Source organism: Papio anubis, unplaced genomic scaffold, assembly GCF_008728515.1.
Source record: "Papio anubis isolate 15944 unplaced genomic scaffold, Panubis1.0 scaffold93, whole genome shotgun sequence".
In the NCBI taxonomy this organism is placed as follows: Eukaryota; Metazoa; Chordata; class Mammalia; order Primates; family Cercopithecidae; genus Papio; species Papio anubis.
In genome coordinates, this window is record NW_022169551.1 from 253,129 (window position 1) to 265,850 (window position 12,722).

At 40.0% G+C, this 12,722-nt stretch overlaps 1 pseudogene; it reads left to right on the forward strand.

Annotated features, from left to right (window-relative positions):
• Positions 1-4,153: 4,153 nt before the first annotated feature.
• LOC116273595 lies at positions 4,154-10,870 on the forward strand (annotated as a pseudogene).
• Positions 10,871-12,722: the final 1,852 nt, after the last annotated feature.

Sequence of the window (12,722 nt, forward strand, 5' to 3'; positions counted from 1 at the left end):
CCCATGGATGGCTATGGTGAAAAGGGAAATATCCTCTGGTAAAAACTGGAAAGAAGCTTTTTGAGTAACAGCTCTGTGTTCTGTTCTGTGAATTCATCACACGGAATTACAGCTTTCCACTCCAGAAGCCGTTCGCTAACACTGTTCTTGTGGAATTTGCAAATTGATATATGGAAGCCCATAGAGGCCTATGGTGAAAAAGAAATTGTCCTCAGATGAAAACTGGAAAGAAGCTTTCTGAGAAAGTACTTTGTGATGTGTGACTTCCACTCACTGAGTTACAGCTGTATTTCGTGTAGCTGTTTGCTAGCCTTATTCTGTAGAATCTGAGAACTGATATTTTGGATCCCTTTGAAGACCATAGGGACAAAGGAAATATCCTCTGATAGAAATGAGAAAGAAGCTTTCTGAGAAACTTCTTTGTGATCGGTGAAATCATGTCACAGAATTACAGCATTCCCCTCCAGAGTCGTTTCGCTACAACTGTTCTTGTGGAATGTGCAAAGTGATATTTGGAAGCCCATGGAGGACTATGGTGAAAAGGGAAATATCCTCACATAAAAACTGGAAAGAAGATTTCTGAGAAACTGCTCTGTGTTCTGTGAATTCATCTCACAGAGTTACAACTTTCCCCTCCAGAAGTTGTTCGCTAAGAGTGTTCTTGTGGAATTTGCAAAGGGATATTTGGAAGCCCATAGAGGCCTATGGTGAAAAACAAAATATCCTCAGATAAAAACTGGAAAGAAGCTTTCTGAGCAACTGCTTTGTGATGTGTGACTTCCACTCACTGAGTTACAGCTGTAATTCATGAAGCTGTTTGCTCGCCTTATTTCTGTGGAATATGAGACATGATATTTTGGATCCCCTGAAAGAATATAGGGCCAAATGAAACATCCTGCTGTATTTTGTGGAGCTGTTTGCTAGTCTTATTTCTGTGGAATCTGAGAACTGATATTTCGGATCCCTTTGAAAGTATAGGGCCAAAGGAAATATCCTCCGATCAAAATGAGATAGAAACTTTCTCAGAAACTTCCTCGTGGACCAGAATTCATCTCACTGTGTTACAGCTTCAAGAAGCCTTTCGCTAAGACTCTTCTTGTACTTCCAAGTGATATTTGAAGCCCTGGGGAGGGTAATGGTGAAAAGAAAATATCCCTCAGAGAAAAACTTCGAAACAGCTTTCTGGAGAAACTGTTTTGTGATTTGGTGACTTCCACCACTGAGTTATGCTCGGTCAGGAGATGTTTTCATAGTCTACGCAGGAAATATAGATAGAAATCGATATTTCTGATCCATTTAAAACCATAGCCACCGGCTGCAATATCCCCTGATCAAAATGAGAAAGAAGCCATTCCGATAGAACTTTCTAGCATCCATGAATTCATCTCACAGAGTTGTGTTTTCTCCAGCCACAGTTTTTGCTAAGACTCTTCTCGGAATTCCCAGAGTGATACTTGGAAGCCCATGAGGGCCTGGTGAAAAAAGGAAAACATAGATAGCAAAACTGAAAGAAGGTTTCTGGAGAACTGCTGTGGGTGCTCATAAACTATCTTAATAGGATTTACAGCTTTCCACCCAGAAGCCATTCATTTCATCGTTCTGTGTAATATGAAAGTGATATTTGGAAGCCCCTGAGGGCTGTTGGGTGGTGGTGCAATACCACATAAAATAAGGAAAGAAGATTTCTGAGAAACTGCTCTGCCCCAAACCACGCCCGAGTTTAGTTTCATCGCAGCTTCAGTTTGATAAATTGCCCCAGGTGGAATTTGCAAAATTATTATATGAAGTCGAGGAGGTTTGGTGGTGAGCACAATTATCCTCAGATGAAAACTGGCAAGAAGCTTTAGAAGCAACTGCTTGTGATGTGTGACTTCCACCTCACTGAGCAGTTTATTTTGGAGTTTGTTGTTGGTCTTTTTCTGTGGAATCTGAGAACTGATATTCTGTCCCTTTGAAGACTTAGGGTATAGGGACAAAGGAAAATATCTTCCCATCAAAATGAGAAAGAATCTTCAGAGACTTCTTTCTGATCTGTGAATTATCTCACAGAGTTACAGCTTTCCCCTCACAGCTCTTCTTTCGCTAAGACTTCTTGTGGAATCTGCAAAGTGATATTTGAAGCCCAAGGTAGGCTATGGTGAAAAGCGGGAAATATGCTCAGATGCTGTCCCCAGAAGAAGCTTTCTGAGAAACTACCTGGTTCCTGTTAATTCATTCAGAGTTACCGTTTGCACCCAGAAGACGTTCGCTAATAAAAGCTTAGTTTGTGGAATTTGCAAAAGGATACTGCAGCCTCCATAGAGGCCTATGGAGAAAAGAAAATATCCTCAGATGAAAACTGAAAGAAGCTTGAGAAACTGCTTTAGGATGTGTGAGGACTTTCACTCACTGAGTTACAGCTGCATTTCGAGCCTTTTGCTAGCTCCTATTTCCTGTGGAACCTGAGAATTGATATTTCTGTTTCCCTTTGAACCATAGGCCTAGCTGGTAATATCTTCTGATCAGGCTGAGAAAGAAGTTTAGGCGAAACTTTAAAGACCAGGCAATCCAACTGAGAGTTACAGCTAAATCCTCAAGAAACCTTTCGACTCTTCTGCGGGAATTTGTAAAGTGATATTTGGCTCATAGGATTTCTACCAAGGAAAAGGCGCGGGAACAGATAAAACTTAAAGAAGCTTGAGGAACTGTGTTCTAATCTACCACACAGACGAGAAGCCGACCGGTAGCCTTTTGTTAAGTGACTCTTCTTGTAATTTCCCAAGATATTTATGAAGCCCGCGGGCTATGGAGAAAAAGGAAATATCCTCAGATAAACTGCAAAAGCTTGAGGATCTGTCGAAGTTTCTGTAGGTTCCATCCCTCAGAGTTGTCCTCCAGAAAACCGTTCTACAACAACTGTTCTTGTGAATGGCGAAAGCGATATTTGGAAGCCCATGAGGCATAATGGCTAAAGGAAATATCCGCTAATGTTTTGGTGGAAAGAAGATTGGAGAACTGTTTTCAGTCTTGTAAACTATCTCTCACATAGTTACAGCTCTCAAGAAATGTTTGCAAACCGTTCTTTGTTGAATTTGCAGGATATGTAGCTCCATAGAGGCTTAGGTGGTAAATGAAGATGTTTGATGAAATCTGGTGGAAAGAAGTCTTCAGAGCAACTACTTTAGATGAGGAATTTCCACTACTGAGTGCCACAGCTGTATTTCTCGGAGCTGTTTAGTCTTATTTCTGCTGAATCTTGAGAAGAAGACATACTGATCCGCTTGAAGACCATAGGTAACAAAAGGGAATATCCTCCGGCCAAAATGAGAAAGAAGCATTCTGAGAAACTTCTTTGTGATCTGTGAATTTCCCATCTCATTTGAGAGGTTTCTCTCAAGAAGCCTTTGCTAAGACTGTTTTGTGGAATTTGCAAAGTGATATTGGGAAGCCCAGAAGGTTATGGTAGAGAAGGGAAATATCCTCAGATAAAAACTGGAAAGAAGTTTGAGAAATCAAGGTTTCTGTTCTTTGAATTCATCCTCACAGAGTTACAATTAACCTCCACAAGCTAAAAGTGTTCTTGTGGGAATTTGCAAAGGGATATTTGGAAGCAATATACAGAGGCCTATGGAGAAAAAGAAAATATCCTCTGATGAAAACTGAAAGAAGGTTTCGAGAACAGCTCTGTGTTCAGCAACGTATTCTATTAGAGTTATGCTTTTCCCACCCAGTCATCTCACGCCTGTTCTTGAACTTTAGAAAGGGATATTTGGAAGACCATAGAGGCCTGGGTATGGTGATAGCAAAGCAATAACCTCAGATGAAATGAAAGAAGCTTTCTGAGAACTGCTTTAGGATGTATTTCCACTCACTGCTTTACATAGCCAGCACTTCGTGGAGCTGTTTAAGGTTCTATTTCTGTGGAATTCATGTCCATTATCTGATCCCTTTAGAAGACCAGGGCCAAAGGAAAGTCCTCCCATCGTAAATGAGAAAGAAATCCTTCTCAGAAACTTTCCCAGCTCTGTGGAATTGATCCCACAGAGTTACAGCCCCTCAAGAAGCCTTTCGCTAAGACTCTTCTTGTGTAATTTCCAAAGTGATATTTGGAAGCCCATGTAGGGCTATGGTGAAAAGGGAAATATCCTCAGATAAAAACTGGAAAGAAGCTTTCTGAGAAACAGCTCTGTGTTCTGTGAATTCATGTCACAGAGTTACAGCTTTCCCCTCCAGAAGCCGTTGGCTAAGACTGTTCTTGTGGAATTTGCAAAGGGATATTTGGAAGCCCATAGAAACCAATGGTGAAAAAGAAAATATCCTCAGATGAAAACTGGAAAGAAGCTTTCTGAGAAACTGCTTTGTGATGTGTGACTTCCACTGACTGAGTTACAGCTCTATTTCGTGGAGCTGTTTGCTAGCCTTATTTCTTTGGAATCTGAGAACTGATATTAAGGATCCATTTGAAGACTATAGCGCCTAAGGAAATATCCTCCGATCACATAGAGAAAGAAGCTTTCTGAGAAACTTCTTTGTGATCTGTGAATTCATCTCACAGGTTAACTTTCCCCACTGAGGAAGCATTTGCTAAGACTGTTCTTGTGGAATCTACAAAGTGATATTTGAAACCCATGGAAGGCTATGGTGAAGAAATATCCTCAGAAAAAACTGGATAAGAAGCTTTTCTGTGAAACTGCTCTATGTTCTGTAAATTCATCTCATGACAGCTTTCCTCAGAAGCCCTTCGCTAAGGGGGAATGTTCTTGTGGAATTTGCAAGGGATATTTGGAAGCCCATAAGACCTACAGTGAAAAATATCCTCAGATGAAAACTGGAAAAGCTTTTCAAGGAAACTGCTTTGTGATGTGTGACTTCCAGTCACTGAATTACAGCTGTATTTCGGTGGAGCTGTTTGCTCACCTTATTTCTGTGGAATCTGAGAACTTATATTTCGCATCCCTTTGAAGACTATAGGGCCAAAGGAAATATCCTCTGATCAAAATGAAAAGAAGATTTCTGAGAAACTTGTTTGTGATCTGAATTCATGTCACAGGATTACAGCTTTCCTCCAGAAGCCGTTGGCTAAGACTGTTCTTGTGGAATTTGCAAAGGGATATTTGGAATCCCATGGAAACCAATGGTGAAAAAGAAAATATCCTCAGATGAAAACTGGAAAGAAGCTTTCTGAAACTGCTTTGTAGTGTGACTTCCTTGTTGGGTGCTCTATTTCGTGGAGCTGTTTGCTAACTTCTTATTTCTTTGGAATCTGAGGAACTGATATTTAGGATCAGCGAGCTATAGAGACTAAAGGAAATATCCTCCGATCAAAATGAGAAAAGAAGCTTTCTGAGAAACTTCTTTGTGATCATAATAATTCATCTCACAGAGTTACAGCTTTCTCCTCAAGAAGGCTTTTCGCTAAACTCTTCTTGTGGAATTTCCAAAGGAAGTGATATTTGGAAGCCCATGGAGGCCTATGGTGAAAGGAAATATCCTTAGATAAAAACTGGAAGAAGCTTTATGAGCAACTGCTGTGATGTGTAATTCCACTCACTGAATTCAGTATATTTTGTGGAGCTGTTTTACTAGGTTGTTTCTAGTGGAATCTGAGAACTGATATTTCGGATCCCTTTTGAAGATTACGGGGCCAAAGGAATGTCCTCAATCAAAATGAGAAAGAAGCTTTCTGAAACTTCTTTGTGATCTGTAGTCATCTCACAGAGTTACAGCTTCCCAACAAAAGACTTTCTCTAGACTCTTCCTGTGGAAGTCCGCAAAATGATATTTGGAAGCCCAAAGGAAGGCTATGGTGAAAAGTATCTCAGATAAAACTGGAAAGAAGATTTCTGAGAAACTGCTCTTTGTTCTGTAAATTCATCACAAAATTACAGCTTTCCCTCAAACCGTTGGCTAAGACTGTTGTTTGGAATTTTGCAAATTGATATTTTAAGACCTTAGAACCTATGGTGAAAAAAGAAAGAAATATGCTCAGATGAAAACTGGAAAGAAGCTTTCAGATCAACTGCTTTGTGATGTGTGACTTCCACTCACTGAGTTACAGCTGTGTTCTTGGGCTGTTTTCTAGCCTTATTTCTTTGGAATCTGAGAGCGGATATTTAGCATCCCTTTAGAACTATAGCCCCAAAGGAAATATCCTCCGATAACAAAGAGAAGAGGTTTCTGAGAAACTTCTTTGTGATCTGTGAATTCATCTGACAGGTGCAGCTTTCCCCTCAAAAGAAGCCTTTCGATAATACTCTTCTTTGAATTCCCAAAGTGATACTTGGAAGCCCATGAAGGCTATGGTGAAAATGAAATATCCTCGGAATAAAAACTGGAAAGCTTTCTGGCTTTGCTCTGTGTTCTGTGAATTCATCACACAGAATCACAACTTACCACTCAGAAGCCATTAAATGGCGTGTTCTTGTGGAATTTGCAAAGGGATATTTGGAAGCCCATAGAGGCCTATGGTGAAAAAGAAAATATCATCAGATTAAAACTGGAAAGAAGCTTTCAGAGAAACTACTTTTGATGTGTGACTTGCACTCACTGAGGTACAGCTGTATTTCGTGGAGCTGTTTGCTAGCCTTATTTCTGTGGAATCTGAGAACTGATATATTGGTTCCCATTGAAGACTATAGGGACAAAGGAAATATCCTCCGATCAAAATGAGAAAGAAGCTTTTGGAAAAACTTCTTTGTGATCTGTGAATTCATCACACAGAGTTACAGCTTTCCCCTCAGGAAGCCTTTCGCTAAGACTGTTCTTCTGGAATTTCCAAAGTAATAGTTGGAAGCCCATGGAAGGCTAAGGTGAAAAGGGAAATATCCTCACATAAAAACTGGAAAGAAGCTTTCTGAGAAAATGCTCTATTTTCCGTGAATTCTATCAGAGAGTTACAGCTTTCCACTCCAGAAGCCATTCGCTACGTCTGTTCTTGTGGAATATGAAAAGTGATATTTGGAAGCCCATGGAGGCCTATGGTGAAAAGAGAAATATCCTCACACAAAAACAGGAAAGAAGATTTCTGAGAAACTGCTCTGTGTTCATGATTCATCTCTGAGTTACAGCTCCCCTCCAGAAATAGGCCATTCATGAGACTGTTCTTGTGAAATTTTTAAAGGCTTATTTGGAAGCCCTTAGAGGCCTATGGTGAAAAAGTTAATATCCTCAGATGAAAACTGGAAAGAAGCTTTCCTGAGCAACTGCTTTGTGATGTGTGAATTCCACTCACTGAGTTACAGCTGTATTTCGTGGAGCTGTTTGCTAGCCTTTTTTCTGTAGAATCTGAGAACTGATCTTTCGGATCCCTTTGAAGACTATAGGGACAGAGGCAATATCCTCCGATCAAAATGAGAAAGCAGCATTCTGAGAAACTTCTTTGTTATCTGTGAATTCATCTCACAGAGTTACAGCTTTCCACTCAAAAAGCCTTTTGCTAAGACTGTTTTTGTGGAATTTGCAAAGTGATATTTGAAAGCCCATGAACAGCTATGTTGAAAAAGGGAATATCCTCAGTAAACACTGGAAAGAAGCTTTCTGTGAAACTGCTCTGTGTTCTGTGAATTCATCATACGGAATTACAGGTTTCCACTCCAGAAGCCGTTCGCTAAGACTGTTCTTGTGGAGTTTGCAAAGGGATATTTGGAAGATCATAGAGGCCTATGGTGATAAAGAAAATATCCTCAGATGAAAACTGGAAAGAAGCTTTCTGAAAAACTGCTTTGTGATGTGTGACTTCCACTCCTGCATTTGCAACTGTATTTCGTGGGCACATTTTGCTAGTCTTATTTCTGTGGAATCTGAGAACCGATATTTAGGATCCTTTGAAGACTATAGGGCCATAGGAAATATCCTCCAGTCAAAATGAGAAAGTTTTCTCCAGAAACTTCTTTGTGATCTATGAATTCATCTCACAGAGTTACAGCTTTTGCTTCAAGAAGCCTTTCACCAAGACTCTTCTTGTGGAATTTCCAAAGTGATATTTGGAAGCCCATGGGGGGGCAATGGTGAAAGGGAATTATCCTCAGATAAAAACTGGAAAGAAGCTTTCTGAGAAACAGCTCTGTGTTGTGTGAATTCATGTCACAGAGTTACAGCTTCCCCTCCAGAAGCCGTTGGCTAAGACTGTTCTTGTGGAATTTGCAAAGGGATATTTGGAAGCCCATAGAAACCAATGGTGAATAGAAAATATCCTCAGATGACAACTGGAAAAGAGGTTTCTGAGAAACTGCTTTGTGATGTGTGACTTCCACTCACTGATTTACAGCTCTATTTCGTGGAGCTGTTTGCTAGCCTTATTTCTTTGGAATCTGAGAACTGATATTTAGGATCCATTTGAAGACTATAGAGCCAAAGGAAATATCCTCCGATAACAAAGAGAAAGACGCTTTCTGAGAAACTTCTTTGTGATCTGCGAATTCATCTCACAGAGATAGAGCTTTCCCTGCAGGAAGCCTTTGGCTAAGACTGTTCTTGTGGAATCTACAAAGTGATATTTGGAAACCCATGGAAGGCTATGGTGAAAAGGGAAATATCCTCAGATAAAAACTTGGAAAGAAGCTTTCTACGAAATTGCTTTATGTTCTGTGAATTCATCTCACATACTTACAGCTTTCCTCAAAGCCCTTCGCTAAGAGTGTTCTTATAGAATTTGCAAAAGGGATGTTGTAAGCCCACATAGGAGCCCTAGGTGAAAAATATCCTCAGATGAAAACTGGAAAGAAGCTTACTGAAACTGCTTTGTGATGTGTGACTTCCAGTCACTGAATTACAGCTGTATTTCATGGAGCTGTTTGCTCACTGCTTATTTCTGTGGAATCTGAGAACGTATATTTCGCATCCTTTGGGAATATAGGTTCAAAATATCTCTGATCAAAATAGAAAAAGCTCTGAGAAACTTCTTTGTGATCTATAATTCATATCTTGAAATTTTTCTTTCCCCTCATGAAGCCTTTTACTGCTGGCTGTTCTTATTATGTGTGTTCAAAGTGATATTTGGAAGCCCATGGAGGGCTATGGTGAAAAAGGAAATATCCTCACATAAAAAACTGGAAAAGAAGATTTCTGAGAAACTGCTCTGTGTTCCGTGAATTCATCTCACAGAGTTGGCTCTTCCCTCAAGATACCGTTCACTAAGACTTTTCTTGTGGAATCTGCAAAGTGATATTAGGAAGCCATTAAGAGGGCTATGGTGAAAAGGAAATATCCTCAGATAAAAACTGGAAAGAAGCTTTCTGACAAACTGCTTTGTGATGTGACTTCCACTCACTGGAGTTACAGCTGTATTTCATGGATCTGTTTTGCTAGCCTTATTTCTGTGGAATCTGAGAACTGATATTTTAGGATTTTTGAAGACTATAGAGACTAAAGGAAATATCCTCAGTCAAAATGAGAAAAAGCTTTCACAGAAACTGCTGTGATCTGTAATTCATCACAGAGTTACAGCCCAACAAAAAGACTTTCTCTAGACTCTTCTTGTGGAATCTACCAAGTGATATTTGGAAGCCCAAAGAGGCTATGGTGAAAAGGAAATATCCTCAGATAAAAAGTGAAAAGATTTCAAACTGCTCTTTGTTGTGTAAATTCATCACAAAAATTACAGCTTTCCACTCCAAGCCGTTGGCTAAGACTGTTCTTTAGATTTACTAGAATTGATATTTGGAAGACCTTAGGCAGCCTAGGTGAAAAAGAAAATATACTCAGATGAAAACTGGAAAGAAGCTTTCAGAGCAACTGCTTTGTGATGTGTGTCTTCCACTCACTGAGTTACACCTGTATTTCTTGGAGCTGCTTTCCAGCATTATTTCTTTGGAATCTGAGAACGGATATTTGGGATCCCTTTGAAGACTATAGGGCCAAAATATCCTCCGATAACAAGAGAAAGAAGGTTCCTGAGAAACTTCTTTGTGATCATAATGAAAATTCATCTGACAGAGTTACAGCTTTCTCCTCAAGAAGCCTTTTTGATAATTCTCTTCTTGTGGAATTCCCAAAGTGATACTTGACCCATGGAGGGCCATGGTGAAAAATGATATCCTCAGATAAAAACTGGAAAGAAGCTTTCTGAGAAACTGCTCTGTGTTCTGTGAATTCATCACACAGAATTACAGCTTACCAATCCAGAAGCCATTCGCTAAGTGTGTTCTTGTGGAATTTGCAAAGGGATATTTGGAAGCCCATAAAGGCCTATGGTGAAAAAGTAAGTATCACCAGAATAAAACTGGAAACAAGCTTTCAGAGAAACTACTTTTTGATGTGTGACTTCCACTCACTGAGTTACAGCTGTATTTCATGGAGCTGTTTGCTAGCGTTATTTCTGTGGAATCTGAGAACTGATATATTGGTTCCCATTGAAGACTATAGGGCCAAAGGAAATATCCTCCGATAACAAAGAGAAAGAAGATTTCTGAGAAACTTCTTTTTGATCTGTGAATTCATCTCACAGAGTTACAGCTTTCCCCTCAAGAAGCCTTTCGCTACAACTGTTCTTGTGTAATGTGCAAAGTGATATTTGGAAGCCCATGGAGGGCTATGGTGAAAAGGGAAATATCCTCACATAAAAACTGGAAAGAAGATTTCTCAGAAACTGCTCTGTGTTCTCTGAATTCATCTCACAGAGTTACAGCTCTTCCCTCAAGAAACGGTTCGCTAAGACTGTTCTTGTGGAATCTGCAAAGTGATATTTGGAAGCCATTAGAGGGCTATGGTGAAAAAGGAAATATCCTCAGATAAAAACTGGAAAGAAGCTTTCTGAGAAACTGCTTTGTGATGTGTGACTTCCACTCACTGAGTTACAGCTGTAATTCGTGTAGCTGTTTGCTCGCCTTATTTCTGTGGAATATGAGAAATGATATTTCGGATCCCCTGAAAGAATATAGGGCCAAATGAAATATCCTGCATTAGAAATGAGGAAGAAGATTTGAGAAAGTGCTTTGATCTGCCGATTCATCTCCACAGAGTTACAGCTTTCACTAATTAGCCTTTTATTAAAGATTTGTTTTTGTGGAATTTCAAAAGTGATATTTGGAAGCCATTGAGATTATGGGGAAAAAAGTATCACCTCGGATAAAAAGAAACTGGAAAAGGAACTTTCTAGAAAAACGGTGTTGTGTTCTGCGTAGATATCTACAGGTGGCGTTTTCGCTTAAAACCGTTCGTAAAAGACTGTTCTTCGGGAATCAAGGAGTGATATTTGGAAACCGTGAAGTATGGAGAAAAATATCCTCAGATAAAACCTGGAAAGAAGCTTTCTCGGCACTTTGTGATGTGTGACTTTCACTCGCCTGAGTTACAGCTGTATTTCGTGGAGCAGCATGGCCTTATTTCATGTGGAACCTGTGAACTGATATTTCGGATCATGACTATAAGCTGGCGGGTAATATCCTCCGATCAAATGAGAAAAGCTTTCTGAGAAACTAACGGGGCTGTAATTCATCTGACAGAGTTACAAACTCCTCAAAAGCCTTCGCCAAAACTCACTTGTTGTGGAATTGCAAAGTGATGTTGGAGCCACTGGACGGCTATGCTCAAAAGAATATCGCTCATAAAACTGGAAAGAAACTTTCTGAAAACTGCTCTTTGTTCTGTGAATTCACCACAGAATTACAGCTTTCTCACTCCAAGCCGTTAAGCTAAGACTGTTCTTGTGGAATTTTCAAAGGGATATTTGGAGGCCATAGAGGACTATGGTGAAAAAGAAAATCATATCCTCAGATGGAAAGAAGCTTTCCTGAGCAACTGCTTTGTGTGTAACTTCCACTCCCTGAGCTGGCTAGCTGGTAGGAGCTGTTTGCTAGCCACTTATTTTTGTGGAACCTGAGAACTGATATTTTGGAACCGCAGAGCAGCGTCAAAGTGTATCTCCGATAGAAAAGAAACTTTCTGAGAAACTTCTTTGTGATCACGTAAATTCATCTGACAGAGTTACAGCTTTCTCCTCAGAGGCTTTCGCTAAGACTCTTCTTGTGTGGAATTTTTCAAAGTGATATTTGGGGCTCATGGACGGCTATGGTGAAAAGAATGTCTCCAGATAAAACTGGAAAGAAGCTTTTCTGAGAAACAGCTCTGTGTTCTGTAGATTCATGGCCATTAAGAGGTACAGCTTTCCCTCAGAAGCCGTTGGTAAGACATGTGGAATATTCAAAGGGATGTTGGAATCCCATGAAACCTATGGTGAAAGAAAATATCCTCAGATATGAAAACTGGAAAGAAGAAGCTTTCTGAGAAACTGCTTTGTGATGTGTGACTTCCACTGTGGAGTTACAGCTCTGCTTTCGTGGAGCTGTTTGCTAACCTTATTTCTTTGGAATCTGAGGCTGAAGTATTAGGATCCATTTGAGGCGGAAATATCCTCCGATCACGCATAGAGAAAAGAAGCTTTCAGAAACTTCTTTGTGTCCCTGGCGAATTCATCTCACAGAGTTGCAGCTTTCCCGCGGGAAGCATTTTGCTAAGACTGTTCTTGTGGAATCCTACAAAGTGATATTTGGAAACCATGGAAGGCTATGGTGAAAGGGGAAATATCCTCAGAAAAAACTGGATAGAAGCTTTCTGTGAAACTGCTCTATGTTCTGTGAATTTATCTCACATACTGACAGCTTTCCTCCAAAGCCATAGCTAAGAGAGTGTTCTTATTAGATTTTACTGCAAAGGATATTTGGAATACATAGAGGCCCTCGGTGAAAAAGAAAATATCCTCAGATGAAAACTGGAAAGAAGCTTTCTGGGAAGCTTCTTTGTGATGT